This window comes from Peromyscus eremicus, chromosome 1 (genome assembly GCF_949786415.1).
Source record: "Peromyscus eremicus chromosome 1, PerEre_H2_v1, whole genome shotgun sequence".
NCBI classification, from domain to species: domain Eukaryota; kingdom Metazoa; phylum Chordata; class Mammalia; order Rodentia; family Cricetidae; genus Peromyscus; species Peromyscus eremicus.
This window is the reverse complement of record NC_081416.1, coordinates 137,710,168-137,729,323: the sequence shown is the minus strand read 5'-3', so window position 1 is coordinate 137,729,323 and position 19,156 is coordinate 137,710,168. Positions and strand designations below refer to the sequence as shown.

The 19,156-nt window shown below is 40.6% G+C and overlaps 1 non-coding gene across 1 annotated transcript; it reads right to left on the bottom strand.

Moving 5' to 3' along the window:
• Positions 1–2,317: 2,317 nt before the first annotated feature.
• LOC131902842 (U6 spliceosomal RNA) lies at positions 2,318–2,424 on the bottom strand. The gene has a single exon (XR_009377127.1). It is a non-coding gene; the product is annotated as a U6 spliceosomal RNA (small nuclear RNA).
• Between the last annotated feature and the right edge of the window lie 16,732 nt (positions 2,425–19,156).

Genomic DNA, 19,156 nt, shown 5'->3' with positions numbered 1-19,156 from the left:
GCCTGGGCTACCAAGTGAGTCCCAGGAAAAGGCGCAAAGCTACACAGAGAAACCCTGTCTCGAAAAAAAAAAAAAAAGAGAGAGAAAAATTATATGTTCATCGGTGTGCAGATTAATGTCAGGGTTTCAATTCAATTCCATTGGTCCACATATTGGTTTTTATGCCAGTACCAAGCTGTTTTTATTACTGTAGCTCTATAGTAGAGCTTGAGGTCAGGGATCATGATGCCTCCAGAGGTTGTCTTATTGTACAAGGTTCTTTTTGCTATCCTGGGTTTTTTTGTTTTTCCATATGAAGTTGAGTATTATTCTTTCCAGGTCTGTGAAGAATTGTGTTGATATTTTGATGGGGATTGCATTGAATCTGTAGATTGCTTTTGATAAGATTGCCATTTTTACTATGTTAGTCCTGCCTATCCATGAGCATGAGAGATCTTTCCATTTTCTGACATCTTCTTCAATTTCTTTTTTCAGGGACTTAAAGTTCTTGTCATGTAGGTCCTTCACTTGGTTGGTTAGTGTTACCCCAAGGTATTTTATGTCATTTGTGGCTATAGTAAAGGGTGATGTATCTCTGATTTCCTTCTCAGCCCATTTTTCATTTGTATATAGGAGGGCTACTGATTTTTTTTGAGTTGATCTGGTATCCTGCTATGTTGCTGAAGGTGTTTATAAGCTGTATCAGTTCCTTGGCTGAATCTTTGGGGTCACTCAAGTATACTATCATGTCATCTGCAAATAGGGAAAGCTTGACTTCTTCCTTTCCAATTTGTATCTCCTTAATCTCCTCATGTTGTCTTATTGCTCTGGCTAGAACTTCAAGTATTATATTGAATAAGTATGGGGAGAGTGGAGAGCCTTGCCTCGTTCCTGATTTTAGTGGAATGACTTTGAGTTTCTCTCCATTTAATTTGATGTTGGATGTTGGCTTGCTGTAAATTGCCTTTATTATGTTTAGGTATTTTCCTTGTATTCTTGATCTCTCTAGAATCTTTATCATGAAGGGGTGTTGGATTTTGTCAATTGCCTTTACTGCATCTAGTGAGATGATCATGTGGTTTTTTTTTCTTTGAGTTTGCTTATATGGTGTATTACATTGACGGACTTTTGTATGTTGAACCACCCTTGCATCACTGGGATGAAACCTGCTTGATCATGGTGGACAATTGTTTTGATGTGTTGTTGGAGTCGTTTGTCAGTATTTTATTGAGTATTTTTGCATCCATGTTCATGAGGGAGATCGGTCTGTAGTTCTCTTTCTTTATTGCATCTTGGTTTGGTTTAGGAATCAAGGTAATTTTAGCCTCATAGAAGGAGTTTGATAATGTTCTTTCTGTTTCTATTGTGTGGAACAATTTATGGTATTAACTCTTCTTTGAAGATCTGGTAGAATTCTGTGCTGAAACCATCTGGTCCTGGGCTTTTTTTGGTTGGGAGTCTTTTAATGACTGTTTCTATTTCCTTAGGGGTTATTGGACTATTTAAATACTTTATCTGGTCTTGATTTAACTTAAGTATGTGGTACCTATCCAGAAAATTATCCATTTCTTTTAGGTTTTCCAGTTTTGTGAAGTAGAGGTTTTTGAAGTATGACATGATGATTCTCTGGATTTTCTCAATGTCTGTTGTTATGTCCCCCTTTTCATTTCTGATTTTGTTAATTTGGATGCTCTCTCTCTCTGTCTTTTGGTTAGTTTGGATAAGGGCTTGTCTATCTTGTTGATTTTCTCAAAGAACCAACTCATTGTTTCATTGATTTTTTTTTGTATTGTTCTCTTTGTTTCTATTTTATGGATTTCAGCTCTCAATTTGATAATTTCCTGGTGTCTATTCTTCCTTTGAGACTTTCCTTCTTCTTGTTCTAGAGATTTCAGGTGTGCTGTTAAGTCACTAGTGTGAGATTTCTCCAACTTCTTTATGTGGGCATTTAGTGCTATGAATTTCCCTCTTAGCACTGCTTTCATAGTGTCTCATAAGTTTATGTATGAGGTGTCTTCATTTTTGTTTACCTCTAGGATGTCTTTAATTTCTTTCTTTATTTCTTTCTTAACCCATTGGTGATTCAGTTGAGCATTATTCAGTTTCCATGAGATTGTAGGTTTTCTGTAGTTTTCTTGTTGTTGAAATCTAACTTTAAACCGTGGTGGTCTGATAGAACACAGGAGATTATTCCAATTGTTTTGTATCTGTTGAGATTTGCTTTGTGGCCAAGTATGTGGTCGATTTTAGAGAATGTTCCATGGGGTGCTGAGAAGAAGGTATATTCTTTTTTGTTAGGATGGAATGTTCTGTAGATATCGATTAAGTCTGTTTGAGTAAAAATATGGAAGGCTTTATGAATTTGCATGTCATCCTTGCGCAGGGGCCATGTGAATCTTCTCTGTATTGTTCTAATTTTAGTACATGTGCTGCTGAAGTGAGCACCACATGTCAGTTTTTATGCCAGTACTAAACTGTTTTCATTATTATAGCACTACAGTAGAGCTTGATGTCAGGTATGGTGTAGATGTAACCAACCGTCTTATTAAATAAGAAACACAGAGCCGATTCAGAGAAGAAAGCCAAGAGGTCAGAACTAAGAGCCTTACCCTTCCTGCTTCAGCAATCCTGCTTCAGCCAAGAGAGCTCTCCGAGCCGGGCGGTGGTGGCGCACGCCTTTAATCCCAGCACTCGGGAGGCAGAGCCAGGCGGATCTCTGTGAGTTCGAGGCCAGCCTGAACTACCAAGTGAGTCCCAGGAAAGGCGCAAAGCTACACAGAGAAACCCTGTCTCGAAAAACAAAAAAAAAAAAAAAAAAAAGAGAGCTCTCCGAAAAAAAGACCTACTTCCTGTGTGTACGTCTTTAAATACTCTAGATGTTCTGCCTTCTCATTGGTTGTAAACTAAACATGTGACTGCCTTGTCATTGCCTGTATGTACCGCCCTCCAGGTCCTTAAAGGCATGCGCCACCACCGCCACGCACTTGCTATGGCTCTATAACTCTGACCCCCAGGCAACTTTATTTATTAACATACAATTAAAATCACATTTCAGTACAAGTAAAATACCACCACATTTCCCCTTTTCTATTTTAATAAAAAGAAAAAAAAGAAAAAGGTTATAACTAACAAAAGAAAAACTATATACAAAAGTACAATAACTATATACAATATATACAAATAATAAATGTCTAAACAATGTCTAGTTCATTTGTATTTGACAAATTCAGAGATGATAATTTCATTATCCTATTTTGTTAAGTCCAAAATGTATCTAATTCACTTTCTATCCTAATTAATCTTCAACTAACTAACCTTCAACTATAACTAACTAATCTTCAACTCCCTCAGAGACCCAAGAAGGAAATAATATTAGTTAACAAGAATAAAAACAGAAAGTGCATGCAAGCAACTTCCAAAAAATTTGTGAGTTGACAGAAACAGCCAGCTGCCTGGACAGTCACCTGAGGTTTTTCTGCAATGTTGGGCATCATCTTCAGCCTATAGGCTTAGCATATCTGACAGACTCATTTGTGAAGTAGGATGTACACAAGGTCAACAGTTCAACCTCACATTGGGTGAGAGCAGTCCATGCACCAGAAACACCTGAATTCCACTAATGTCATGTCATGATTCAGGATTTTAAATTCTAGAAAATGTTGATGGTTTTTTTAGTTCAGCTCTCCATTCTTCTTGGCTGTGTACATATGGCTTCATCTCAGCATCCCGTTCTTCTCCACATCTCTCTATCAAATGCCAGTCTACTATTGAGAGGCGTGAGCTTAGTTACTCTTCAAGAATAACTGTTTCAGCTGCTGTTCCATAGCACATCAGAAGCCATCGGCCCACTGCCTGTTCAGCTGCCTTCGAAGAAAAGGGCACTGTACCTTTTCCAAGTTGCGAAGGCCACGTCAGGGATGGTGCCATATTGTCCTGGCCTCAGAAGATGCCTTTTGATAAAGCCATAACCACGCTTGTTTAGGCAAGAATCAGTAGTCCTTTGTTTCATGTCCTGTCTGTCCATTTTGTCATCAGTTGATTCGAGGATACTTTGTTGTCCAGTGGCTAACTTTTGCCACAATGAAAGCTAACTCCATACGCAGTTTCTTCAATGCCCATATTTTCTCTGAAGTAGATTGGTACTGCCAGGAGCCGACATGTCTCATAGTCATAACAAAAAAGAAAAATTTTCTAAGTTATTAAAACATTTTAAATGCCATATTCTGTAGATCTCTGAAGGGTTTGAAGATGACCTATCTAAAATATATCTGCTCAATTTTGAAAACATATCTAATATGACTACAAGTTCTATTGTAATGTCTAACTACTAACTATCATTTCTTTATATCCTAATGGTAATAATAATATTCAAGGATCAGAAAATTGCATTGTTAAATGAACGATATAAGTACAATTAGAAATATACATATAGCATTTTCTAACAATATCAATTTCAATACATATAATTTGTATACAATATAAAACAATCCAATCCAATGTAAAGTATTTAAAACTAGTAATTGTCTTTTTCTTCTTCTTTATTTATTAACATACAATTAAAATCACATTTAAGTACAAGTAAAATACCACCACAGTATGGTGATGTCTCCAGAGGTGGCTTTGTTTTACAGGATTCTTTTAGCTGTCCTGGGTTTTATTGTTTTTCCAAATGAAGTTGAGTATTGCTCTTTCTAGGTCTGTGAAGAATTCTGTTGGGATTTTGATGGTGATTGCACTGAATTTGTAGATTGCTTTTTGTAAGTTTGCCATTTTTACTATGTTTATCTTTCCTGTGCATGAGCATGGGAGATCTTTCGATTTACTGACATCTTCTTCAGTTTCTTTCTTCAGAGGGTTAAAGTTGTCATCATACAGGTTTTTCCCTTGCTTAATTAGATTTACCCTAAGAAATTTTATATTTTTTTTTGGCCATTGTAAATGCTGATGCTTCTCTTATTTCTTTCTCATCTTGTTTATCATTTGTATATAGGAGGGCTACTGGTTTTTTTTAGCTAATCTTTAACCTGCCACATTACTGAAGGTATTTATTAGCTGTAGGAGTTTCCTGGTAGAATTTTTGGGCTCACTTATATGTACTGTCATATCACCTGCAAATAGTGAAATTGGCTTCTTCCTTTCCAATTTGTATCCTCTTAATCTCCTTTTGTTGTCTTATTGCTGTACCTAGAAGTTCACATACCCTATTGAAGAAATATGAGGAGAGGGGACAGCCTTGTTTGTTTCCTGATTTTGGCGGAATCACTTTGAGTTTCTCTTCATTTAATTTGAAGTTGGCTGTTGGCTCACTGTAATTTGCCTTTATTATGTTTAGGTATGTTCCCTGTATTCCTGATCTCTCCAAGACCTTTATCATGAAGGAGTGTTAAATTTTGTCAAAGGCCTTTTCAGCATGTAATGAAATGATCATGTGTTTCTTTTCTGTCAGTTTGTTTATATGGTATACTACATTGACAGAATTTCGTTTGTTGAACCATCCTTGCATGCCTGTGATGAAGCCTACTTGATCGTGGTGGGTGGTATTTTGATGTGTTCCTGGAGTCAGTTTGCCAATATTTTATTGAGTATTTTTGAATTAGTGTTCATGAGGGAGATTAGCGTCTAATTCACTTTCTTTTTTGCATCTTTGTGTGACTTTGGAATCAGAGTAACTATAGCCTCGTGTAAGGAGTTTGGTAACATCCCTTCTGTTTCTATTGTGTGGAACAATTTGAAGAGTATTGGTATTACCTCTTCAATGAAAATCTGGTAGAATTCTGCATTGAAACTGATACCAGGCTTTTTTTTTTTTTTTTTTTTTTTTTGGTTTTTCGAGACAGGGTTTCTCTGTGTAGCTTTGCGCCTTTCCTGGGACTCACTTGGTAGCCCAGGCTGGCCTCGAACTCACAGAGATCCGCCCGGGCGGTGGTGGCGCACGCCTTTAATCCCAGCACCAGGCTTTTTTTTAATTGGGAGACTAGATGACTCTTTCTATTTTCTTAGTAGTTATTGGTCAATTTTAATTGTTTATCTGGTCTTGATTTAACTTATGTATGTGATACCTATCCAGAAAATTGTCCATTTCTTTTAGATTTTCCAGTTTTGTGGAGTACAGGGTTTTGAAGTATAACCTGATGATTCTCTGGATTTCCTCATTATCATTTGTTATATCTCTCTTTTCATTTCCGATTTTGTTAATTTGGATTCTCTCTCTCTCTGCCTTTTGGTTAGTCTGGATAAGGGCTTGTTTATCTTGGTGATTTTCTCAAAGAACCAACTCTTTGTTTCAATAATTTTTTGTATTGTTCTCATTGTTTCTATTTTATTGACTTCAGGTCTCAACTTGATTATTTCTTGGCATCTATTCCTCCTGGGTGACTTTGCTTCTTATTGTTCTAAAATTTTCAGGTGTTCTGTTAAGTCAACAGTTTGAGATTTATCCAACTTCCTTATGTGGTCTTTTAGTGATATGAATTTTCCTCTTTCATTGAAATATGGGAAGTCTTTATTTACTTCCTTTATTGTTCCCTTGACCCATTGGTGATTCATTTGATCATTATTCAGTTTTCAAGAGATTGTAGGCTTTCTCTGATTTTTGTTGTGGAAATCTAATTTTAAGCCATAGTGGTCTGACAGAATACAAGAGGTTATTCCATTTTTTGGTATCTGTTGAGATTTGTTTTGTGACAGAGTATGTCACTGATTTTAGAGAAAGTTCCATGGAGGTGCTGAGAAGAAGGTATATTCTTTTTTAGGGTTGAATATTCTGTAGATATCAATTAAGTCCATTTGAGTCATAATATCAATTAGGTACCTTATTCCTCCTTCTATAATCTATGGACCACCTCTTCAATAATTAGCATTGTTACACAAAACTCAAACAGTACCTCTCAGGTAATACTTGTTCACAAAAAAAAAACCAGTTTACTGAGTCTATTTTGCTCCTATGTACTTGTGTTTATTATATCCTGAGGCTTATCCCTAGTGAAAACTTATTCATGTTCTCTTAGCAGGGATAGATCACCCATAGATTTTCATCTATGTGTTAGGCCTTGTGGAATTTTTCCCTTCTATGTTGCGATATCTACTGTTAGTGTCAAAGCACTGGTCTTCTTTAAGCAAATGTACTGCTGAGATTTAATCAATGCACCTTCCATGTTATTTAGAAATCATGAAATCTTGCAGGAAGTGTCCTGATACTCCCAGTCTTACAATTTTTATGCCTCCTCTTCCATGATGTTCTATGCACTTTAGAAAAAAATATCTAAAGATATTGTTTGAGACTGGGTACTTGTCTTTGATCTGTATCATAACTTCTGTGTACTGTAAAATAGGATTTTTACTATGAGGTGAGATGTATAGTTATCAATAGTCAGAATTTCTTGATATTTAAAAAAAACAAAATTTAGTTTCCATGTTTCATCAAGTTCAAATTAAAGAGCAGCTAAACTGTAATGATAGGAACATTTTCTTGGAGAAAGTGACTCTAGCAGCTGCTAGGAACTTTCTTCTTTCATCTCAATCCATAAAAAAAATCTTTCTGTGGGCACTCACACCAAAAATATGGCATTTTATTCTTCTAAAATTCTCATATTATTTTGTAGAGATAATTGTTGGTTGTAGTATGGTTGGTTGTAGCCTATGCCCCAACAATCCAGACACAGCCACTTTTTCTAAATAAGCCAATTAACAGAGCCTAACAAATCATGAAAAGCAGAAAAAAATACTTATTTACTATGACTACATCAGGAGGATTGAGAGAGATCCAGTTACTCCCCCAAGTTTGTCTTCCACAGAAAAACAGTTAACACAATCACTAATGAATAGCTATCATTAACATCACACTTGGTAATAACCCCAGACTTGACAGTCAATTAATCTTCTTCCTTCATTAGTGAACATTAAGTTTCTCTTCCTTTTCTCTCATTTTTGAAAGTAATGGTGACCACCTTTATTCTAGTTAAAGTAGTATGGCAAATTCTGTTTAGCTTTCTCGTGCAAACTTTTGGTAAGTTTCAATTCAGTGGTACCCAAGGCATTCTTGGTCAAAATTTCCACTACACCATGTTTTATTCTACCATCTAAAAATTACTATTTTCATTATCCAATACATACGTATAGTTAATAATGTTGTATAAGTTAAATTAAAATTTAAAAAGACTAATAAAGGAAATAATAAGTGCCTAACTAGATGCTTAATAAGTGCCCTAAAAACCTGATTAAAAAATACACACACCCACATGTACACACACACACACACACACACACACACACACACACACACAAACACAAACACACATTAGGACATTAGCTCTATAACATTTAAAAAAATCTTAAACTGGGGTGAGAAAAATGGTGCAGTAAATCAAGGGCCTTTGCTTCTAATAACTGAAGCACCTTTCTTCAAATGACCCAAGTTCAATTCCCAGAACTTACATGGAGGAAGAAAAAACATCAAGATTTTTTTCTAATCTCCATACGTGTGTTAAGAAATGGATACCACTCACAAACAATAACAAATGAATAAATAAATGTAATAAATAATAAAAAAGTAATAAATAAAAGTAACTTAAAATTATATCATAAATGAGTAAACATAATGACCATTAGTATTCGAAGAATAAATAATTCCACTTTGTTATTTATTTAGATAAGTATTTAAATCTTGTGCACATACTAAATGGTAAGTAAAACAGTGAGTAACATTTTTGAAGTTTAATAACACACCCAGAATATATTATTATCATGTTCATGATAACTTGGTGATCTGACAATTTTTTCTGTATCAATACATGATTTTTTAAATAACATAAAAACCCTTCTGTGAATCTCTCTTGTGTATCTGAAGAGCAGCTGGCAGTTACATCCTTCAGGCTTCTCTCAAAGTGATATATGTGTGTCCACCTCTCAGAAGACTGAGTTGTTATGGGCATGATCCCATATTTAATTGCTTTTTGTCATATATTATAGGCTAGCAAAGATTATGAATTTTCAGTGATAATAATGATAACAAATACCACTTAATTTTAAGAAATGTCAATCAATTATAGGCCTGGGACAAAGATGACTTAAATATTTTTGAAGTAAAAACAATGAATTATGCAGGTTGTCCAATTATACTAATACTTGAAAATGTGACTGTGTTGGTACACTTAAATTTCCATTGGCTGCATTGATATTACACTACCTGCCATATTCACATTGGCATAGTTACAGCCTATTCATAATTTTAGATTGACCTACCAGCTGTGGAAGAAAATGCATACTTAACAGACTAAGTTGAGGAGAGTGTAGAACCCTTAAATGTCACTGGAAATGAATGTGTCCCAAGTAAAGACAATATGGTTCAATTGAAGAATGTAAAGCAAGCTGAAGATTATGAGTGATGATGGAGATGATCATTATGAATAGAAAAAAATGATAATGGTTGATATGATGAAAATGGAGACGATAATTTTGATGATGAGAAAACTGAAGTAAAAACACCACCAAAAAATAAATATGTTATAATCCAGTTTCAAAGCAGAAAATACTCAAAGCCATCAACATTATGATCAGCAGTTTAAGAATCCTTCAATGAACATGGAAAATCCATGTTCAAATACCATGGCTCAGTAGTCAAGACAAATTGTTCCTGCAGAGGACCTGTGTTTGGTTCTCATCACCCAAACCTTCGTTTACTCCAGTCTGTAGCTCTCCTTACAGGGCTCCAGCACCCTCTTCGAACTTCCTTGCACACCAGGCTTACATGTGGTGAACAAACATAACTTCAGGCCAAACACACACACACACACACACACAAACACAAAATAAATAACTCTAAGTGTAGTGGGTAGCCATTCCAGCTTTGGTCTGGAAGTTCAAACCCCCATTGAGGCTTTGGTAACTGTCATGCCTACAAGGCGAGGCCAAGAGAGGGCCCTGAAGACCTGAGATCCCAATGTGCCTCGCTCTTTTTTTCCTGGACCCTGGACGCTAGAGGTAGACAGAGGAGAGTTCTCCAGAGAACACTGCCAGACTGCGCTGCATCTTTCCCAGAACCTGCAACCTAGCCCTTCATTTGTAAGTTAGGCCACTAAATAAATCTCCCTTTTAACTACGTGGAGTGGTCTTAATAATTTCACCAAGTTTATAGAAAAGAAATTTGTTTGGATATTTTAAGTTATTCTACTTCCATCATTTCCTCAACAGTGGATATGTGGTTGTACTTCCTGCAATGCAAAATAAGAGTATTCACTAACTGTCTTTAATAAATGCTGTCTCTAATAGGATGTTGTCTCTAATAGTCCCATTTTCTTTTTAAGGGTGGAGTTCCACACTTTACTAATTTTGCAAATATATGTATTGTTATACAGCTCCTGGTAATAATTGTGTTCAGATATGAAAATGATCATATAATTATACATGTGAAATGAGGCAGCAGAAATCCAATGTAGTTAATGCATTGACTTCTTAATGGAAGAAATTATAGGTACTAGGGAGATTTTCCATTAAAATTTTTTTCCCTTTTTTTTTGTTTTTATCACCATAGCCATATCCCTATCTTGAGGAGATAAGATAGTTGATATACCAATAAAGTAAAAATTAATGGAAAAAATGATAGATCAAGAATCAGGGTAACACTGTTAGTGATTTACATGTGAAATTCTGTCCTTTCTCTTACCTTCTCAAATGTTGTCCTAACTTTTCCATCCTAAAGTATAAATTTGAGGTAAAATAAAATCTTTAACGACTGTATGACTATAGTCATTACTTTGTGGATATTCTACCATGATTTTACTATGAGGAAAGTGTTAGTTTTTTAGCTGCGTTGTGTTCTTACCCAGCAAGGAAATGCCACGAAACACGACAGAATCCGCTAACAAAGAGTTTTATTAAAGGTAAAGGGACAGAGAGTGAACAGGCCTGCGGGAAACACGTGTGTGGAGAGAGGGAAGCCAGGAGCATGGCGCCTGATTTTAAATGCTGGGCGTGGACAGATCAGCGTCACTACTACACGCAAGCGCGTAGGTCACATGGCCACGTTGCGCGCTTACGTGGCCAGTGAAACGTCACGCATCTCAGTCGCGCGAGATGCCCTGACCCGGAAATGGCTATCCTGACCTGGGCCTGGCTAGACGGAAGTGTCCGCCAGGCATATGCGAACACGCCTGACCGTGGGGGCGTGTTGTAAATCTTTCATTCCTGACTCTTTGTTTTTAAAAAAGAAAAAAATTGTGGTTGACTGGGTATGGGGGCGACGTTTCTCTCAAAGACTGCTTCCAGCTGAATAGTGGGCGTTGGTTGGCTCTTGGGGGCAGGGGGATGAGAGAGTATCTTGTGAAGTCCTGGAATGATGGTGGGCAGGTCCTGGAATGAAGTTCTGCCGTCCCCTCGTTCTGCAGCTGTCCATCCGTGCTGTGGCTGAGAACCTTCCGTGCTGTGGCTAGGAACCTTCTGTTTGACAAGATACTGTTGACATAGAAAAGACTTAGAGAGAAAGAATCATTATTATTTTATTTTGGAGTTTGTATTTGTCTGAGGTAGATCTGGCTTGTCCAGATAGAGACATGTGATATTTACCTGAGGTAGATCTGGCCTTAGTACTCTGCTTAATTTTTATCTGAGACAAGCCTTATTAGAGGTAGTTTATTTAAGGCACCTGTTTCCCTTATTAGGTTAGCACTTAGGAAACGCAGGTGATCAGTTGCTGAGTATTGAAGAATGATAGATTATTGTATTACATTATTCCTTACCGCCTGGATATTGATGGTCCTTTTTGCCTCCGGCTCTGTGTGGCCCTGGTTGGGAAATGAAGGGGTGATACCTTATTCCTCTGGAATTGGTGACAAGGCAGTGGATCCTGGTGTCCTCTGGAGCTTGAGAGTGAGAGGCCCTGTTTGTTTCACTGTATATGAAGAGAGATTTTTCTGGGGTGGAGGTGAGATAAAAGGTTTTAGATGAGACAGGTGGACCCAGTGAGGAAAGCCCTCGAGTTTAGCAGCTGTAGGAGTCACAAGAATTACCTTGAAGGGTCCCTGCCACTTAGGGGAAAGGGGTGAAGGGCGCTGGCCTGGAGGAAAGAGAAGAACCTGATCCCCAATATGTATTGGAGGTGGACAATTATTGTCACACGGCTGAGGTAATGAACAGTCTGCATAGCTCCATAGAATAGACCTTAGGTGACATAAAAGAGGAGTTAACAGGCTATCTGGAATAGTTGGAGGTTTGGATAAAAGACCTGGTGTTAGAACTGGCCTTCCATACATTAGTTCAAACGGAGAGATTGAAAGAGGCTTTTTAGGAAGAGCCCTGAGCCTGAGGAGAGCTAGAGGCAATAATCTTACCCAGTCGAGATGAAGTTCCTGTGACATCTTAGTAAGAATAGTTTTTAAAGACCGGTTGGTACGCTCCACCTTTCCTGAGGATTGAGGACGGTATGGGATATGAAAATTCCAGGGAATATTTAACGCCTTAGCTAGTGTCTGAGAGACCTGAGAAGTGAATTCTGGGCCATTGTCAGACTGGAGAGAAGCAGGGACTCCGAACCGAGGAATAATTTCTCGGAGAAGGAGGTCTGCAACTGTCTGAGCCCGCTTATTAGAAACCGGATATGCCTCCACCCAATTTGAAAATGAGTCCACCATCACAAGGAGATACTTAACTTTCCTGACGGTGGGCATATGAGTAAAATCGAGCTGCCAGTCAGTCCCTGGAAGGGAACCTCTAGCCTGGTGGGTGGGAAAAGGCTGACTCCTGTACTTGGTATTGGGATCTGTTTTTTGGCAGATCTCACAAGAGGCAGTAATAGTTCTTAAGAACTGTAAATCCTCCGAGGTGGGCTGCAGGTGAGCTTTTACGAATTGAGACAGAGCAAGATTATTAGGATGAAAGAGCTGGTGTAGATAGGAAAGAATTTGTCTAGTGTCTGGAGTTCCCTGTGAGGGTGTAGGCTGTACTGTATGGATTCCCTGTGGTGGGTGAGGTGAGACTTGGCCCTGGAGGGCCGCTGTCCTGGCTGCCTGGTCAGCCCGGTTGTTTCCCCTAGAGATGATGGAGCTATCGGTCTGATGAGACCGGCAGTGGACAATTCCTATAGCCCTGGGGAGGTGGGAAGCCTCCAGCATGGCCATTATTTGGCCTGAGTTAGATATGGATCCCCCTTTTGTTGTAAGAAGCCCACGCTCCCTCCAAATAGCAGCATGGGACAGGAGAATATGAAAAGCATATTTGGAGTCTGTGTAAACATTTAGGGATTGTCCCTGTGCCAATTGGAAGGCACGGGTGAGAGCTATCAGCTCAGCCTGCTGGTTAGTGGTGTGTGTGGGTAATGCCTGTGCCTCCACTGTCTCAGTATCTGACACTATGGCATAACCTGCTTTACGGGTCCCTTCATATAAGAAGGAGCTGCCATCTGTGTACCAGGTATAAGTAGCCTGAGGCAATGTGCCCTCCTGTATGTGTGAAGGGTGAGGTAACAGCTCTTCTAAGGTTTCAGTGCAGGAATGAGAAGGAGAATAGTCACCGTTAGGTTGAGGAAGGAGGCTTGAAATATTGAGAGGTGGACAGGTCCGGAAAGTAAGCGTCGCATCCTCTAGTAATGCCACCTGGAGAGAAAGAACTCGGGAAGGAGGTAAAGTTTGTAAGCCTTTATAAGTTAAAAGATGGGACAGGTTATGGTGAGAGAAAACAGTAATGGATGACCCAAAACTTAGCTTCTTTGATTCCCGAATAAGGAGCTCTGCAGCTGCTAAGGCACGGATGCAAGGTGCCCAGCCCTGACTGGTAAGGTCTAGCTTCTTTGACAGATAGGCTACAGGTGCAAAGGAGGGTCCCAGCTGATGCCCTAGAGTTCCCAGGGCAAATCCCTCCTTCTCTGCTACATAGAGGGAGAAGGGACGGGTTAAGTCTGGGAGATGGAGCGCTGGAGCCTGAAGAAGAGCCTGCTGGAGCCTATGGAAAGGTTTAGTGACAGGATGAAGGAGGGGCTCGTGCGGTGAGCCCTGAGCTGCCTCGTATAAGGGGCGAGCAAGGAGAGAAAAAGATGGAATCCAGGACCGTACAAAGCCAGCTATTACTAGGAAAGACAGAATCTCCTGTTTAGTAGAAGGGACTGTGAGGGACTGGATTAGACGCTTCCTGTCTACAGTAATAGCCTTGTGAGTTGGAGTAATGGATAGACCCAAATAGGTGACCTGGGGAGTTGACAACTGAACTTTAGAAGGAGATACCCTGTAACCCCGGCTGGATAAGAAATTTAGGAGAGCAGAGGTGTTAGTTTGGCTAACCTGTAAGGACGGGCTACAGAGTAAAATGTCATCTACATACTGTATTAGTTTAGAGCCAGGGAGAGACAGAGAAAGCAGGTCAGAGGCCAGAGCCTGACCAAATAGGTGTGGACTGTCTCTGAATCCCTGTGGCAGAACAGTCCAGGTCAGCTGTGTGGACCGGTGAGTGTCAGGGTCAGTCCAGGTAAAAGCAAAGATATTTTGAGACTGAGGACTGAGAGGAATAGAAAAGAAGGCGTCTTTGAGATCTAGAACTGAGAAGTGAGAGGTTCCTGAAGGGATAGTGGACAGGAGAGTATAAGGGTTAGGCACTACAGGATGGAGAGGGACCACTGCAGAGTTAATGAGCCGGAGGTCTTGAACCAGGCGGTAGGTTCCATTAGACTTTTTAACTGCAAGAATGGGAGTGTTAAAAGGTGAAGAGGTTAGGCGAAGCAGCTTTTTCCTGAGAAGGTCAGAAATGATAGGCTTAAGTCCTCTCAGGCTCTGGAGTGAGAGAGGATACTGAGCTTGGGTGATATACCTGGCAGGATCTTGTAGCTGGATAATAACAGGCTGATGGTGCCTAGCAATAGAAGGGTTCTGGGTATCCCAGACTTTTGGGTCTACCTGAGAAGCTGGCAGGGGAAAAGGATTTTTAGAGTCAGAAGAGTTAGTGGCTAGGAGGAGGAGGAGAGGAGCTGCTGGCGCGTCTGGGATGAGGCGAATATGTGGAGCGAAAGAAATGGACGCTCCTACCTTAGCTAGAAGATCCCTCCCCATTAAAGGTACAGGGCAGCTTGGCACCACTAAGAATGTGTGTGTGAGAGGGATGCCCCTGAAAATGCAATTAAGTGGTGGTGTCTGGTGAGGTAGATAAGGCTGTCCCCCAACCCCGACAATAGGGAGACGAGCAGGAGAGGTGGGCCCCCAAAACTCTCTCAGGACAGAGTAGGTAGCTCCGGTGTCCAAAAGGAACGAGATGGGGCGCCCATTGACTTTTATAATTACCCTAGGTTCCCTGTGTGAGATGGGAGTGGCCGGGGCGGAAACCGGGCAGCGTCAGTCCTCGCTGTAAGCCAAGCCTACAAAGTCAGCTGGGGGTTGGTCTTCATCTGGCGTTCCTATGTCGCTTGGGACATTAGGACAGTCAGCTGACCAGTGACCCTTTTGGTAACAGTTTTGACAAGGCTTTGTCGGTGCCCTTCGTGGGCCGGCGGTACAAGCCCGGGCCCAATGGCCTTCTCTCCCACACTTGAAACAGGGACCAGACGGCTTTCGGGGAGCCGGTCGGGCAGTGCTTGCCAGCATCTGGCAGCTCCTTCTATGGGCTTTTTCATCTCTACCATGGTACACCTTAAATGCTATCGCCAGCATATCTGCCTGTGGAGTTAGAGGGCCATTCTCCAAACGTTTAAGTTTATCCCTAATGTCAGGGAAGCTCTGTGAGACAAAGTGGGTCATTAGCAGCTGCCTGCCCTCAGGGCTCTCTGGGTCTAAGCTAGTGAACTGAAGTAGAGCCTTGGTGAGCCGCTCTAGGAAATGAGATGGATTTTCGTCCTTATCTTGAATAACCATTTTTAGTTTTTCATAGTTTACTGGTTTTAGGGCAGCCTTACGGAGACCTGTCAGGAGACAGGTAATAAACCTATCTCTGGCTAGACAGCCACCCTGGGTGTTATAATCCCAGTGTGGCTCCCGGTCAGGAACCGCCTCAGCTCCTGGAGGGTGTGAAAGGTTAGTTTGATGGATTTCGTCTGCGTGAATCCTAGCCTGCTCCCAAACCCGCCTGCGCTCCTCAGGAAGTAAGTTATTAGAAAGTATCATGAATATATCATGAAAGGTGAGACTATAAGATTGAGTTATATATTGAAACTGTTTAATAAATGCAGCAGAATTAGAAGTATAAGAACCCAGCTTACTTTCTATCTGAGAGAGTTCTGCTAGAGAGAATGGAACATGAACTTTAATCAGTCCATCCACACCAGCCACCTCTCGCAAAGGGAGAACAGTGGAAGGTTTTGGATGGCTGGAATCCGGCAATTTAGCAGCCCGAGAGCGGGTAGTAGGAGGAGTGAAGTTTGGAGCTAGGGCAGGGCCTTTGGAACTGGCTGCTGCCGAGGAAGGAACAGGTTTAGAAGAAGAATCCGGAAGAGGAGCGGTAGGAACGTTAGTTCTAGGAGCCGGAGCTGGAGGCCGAATAGGTGGAGGTTCGTTAGCAGGATCTAGAGTCAGAGATTCCGGAGTTAGAGAATCCTCCGGTTCAGGCATAGCTAAGAGCATATGAGCAGGAGAGAAGGAATCCAGAAGAGACGGTTTAGCACTGAGAAAGAAAAACGCAATTATGTACGGAAACTCTTTCCATCTGCCTGAGAGCTGACAGTAATTAGATAACTCCCGTAAAATATCGGGATCTAAAGAGCCGCTCGGCGGCCATTTTTTGTTGTTTTCTAAAGCATACTTTGGCCATTTTTTAGAACATAGACGAATTAGCTTAGGAATCTTTATGTGAGGCATTAAACTGAGAGGTTTTAAAGCTTCAACCAGACAGCCTAACGGAGAGGAAGGAGTAACAGGGTTGGAAGCCTTGTTTCCCATGTCTGCAGCAGAGAGGCAGAAAAAAAATAAAAAAGAAAAAAAAAACAAACGTGATCCGGAGCCAAGGCCCCAGGCGTCCCCAAGGCCAAGGACGGATACCGGGCACAAGCCGCTCCTTGGCTCGTCAGCCACAGAAGCGGGGACCCCTGCCACGTGAGGAAAGGATTCCCCGGGAATCCAGACAGCGTCTGCCGCTTCGTCAAGTCGGATGAACGCGTCGGCCCCACGTGGCCCCCAGGACGCACCCAACGGCGGTGGTCCCAACGCGAGATATATCTCAGGCTGCAGACGTGGGAGAGGGCTAGAAATCTCAGGCCTGCGATAGGGGCCGACCGTAGCCAATGAAGACCGTGGCCGGGGGTTCCCCCGGTCTCAAGAATAATTGTGAGGCGCCGGACGATCAACGGTCGTTCTCACAAATTCAGGAAACCGTTTACGCTGGCCAAAAATGGGGGGACTCACCAATCGGAGAAAGCGGTGTTGCATGTAATTTTTGCGGTCAGGCGAAATGGAGAGCGGTCTGTCGCGTACGGAGCAGAGTGTTGTAGTCCCCGGTTTACGGGTTTCCAGGCGCAGGGCGCCTGGAAGCGCCCGCTCGGTCTCGGCACCAAATGTTAGTTTTTTAGCTGCGTTGTGTTCTTACCCAGCAAGGAAATGCCACGAAACACGACAGAATCCGCTAACAAAGAGTTTTATTAAAGGTAAAGGGACAGAGAGTGAACAGGCCTGCGGGAAACACGTGTGTGGAGAGAGGGAAGCCAGGAGCATGGCGCCTGATTTTAAATGCTGGGCGTGGACAGATCAGCGTCACTACTACACGCAAGCGCGTAGGTCACATGGCCACGTTGCGCGCTTACGTGGCCAGTGAAACGTCACGCATCTCAGTCGCGCGAGATGCCCTGACCCGGAAATGGCTATCCTGACCTGGGCCTGGCTAGACGGAAGTGTCCGCCAGGCATATGCGAACACGCCTGACCGTGGGGGCGTGTTGTAAATCTTTCAGAAAGTCTGGAGGATTCGGTGTTAACTTTCTTCTTCAAAGACTCCCTTGGTAAACAGCTCTTTAATGGGAGAGCCTCCTAATACTACTCAATTCACGTGTGTTCTATCATTCTTTTCCTGCCCTACAAATAAAGACCAATGTCTCACAAAATTTTAATTATTTACTAAGTGATTCTTTGGAACAGAAACAAAGTGTTGAACTCTGAATTATAAAGTTTGGTTCAAATTTTCTTTTGAAAATAGAATATTGAAAACTGTGAATGAAAGGGAAGTGTCAAAGTTAAAAGGCCAATAATGGAGAAATTATCAAGTTATAGATTGTATTAAGTGAGGATAGGAACTGCTGTGACACCTGTACTAGTTTTAAAACAAAGAAGAGAAAGTTCATTGACACTTGAATAATTTTTAGATGGTATTTTATAATAGATGCTCAACAATATGAAGAATGTTTGACATTGTATCAACAAATCTCAGGTTAAAATTACTTTGCTGGAAAATTTCAAATTAAAAGATAATCATTAGAACACCAAAAGAACAATAAAGGACAAATGCAATACACCAGCTTCCAAATATATCAATGACATCACTTATTATGGTTAAATGCTTCAGATTAATACAATATGGAGAAATCCCAATTTACAATAATGAAGAGGAAGGATAGAACTTCATTTCAGGAAGTTAATAATTATACATAAACTAAATATACTTTTTAAACAAAATACTACCTATTTTTTAGGAGAAAAAAAATTATCAATCTAAAATTAAGAAACATTTAGGGAGTAAGAATCAAAACTGACAGGAAGAGGAAATAGTAAATATTTTCACTGCAGGCTACATGGTGAAAGAATTGGCTGTGTATTAGACCTGTGTTAAACTTTCCAACAGCTGGATTAAATAGACATTAACAGAGACAAAGGAAAACAGAGGGAGAGGATCACCACACTTTTTCACATTAAGTAGTCACAATAGAGAACAAAAGAGTGAAGCTTCAGTTGGTCTTTAGGTCCTAGCCACCAGGCACAGGAACTCTGCATCCCAGGAAGGCTACCAATCACATTGAAAAGAATGGTGCTTCCCTGGGCAACAGGAATTCAATGAAATTGATTTCAGCAGGGTGTCAGGGGACAGAACACCCCCTGAAGACTTCACCAAATACGTATACCACTCTACCAAATTTATTACACTACTAATGTGCATGAGAGATTTAACTTAAGGGATTCTTCTAGGCTTGTGAACCACAGAATCAACTGCAGACAAAAATATTTATGGAAAAATACCACATATAGTCAGTCAAGATTAAATATAACAACACGAGGTCAACTGAATAAATTTAT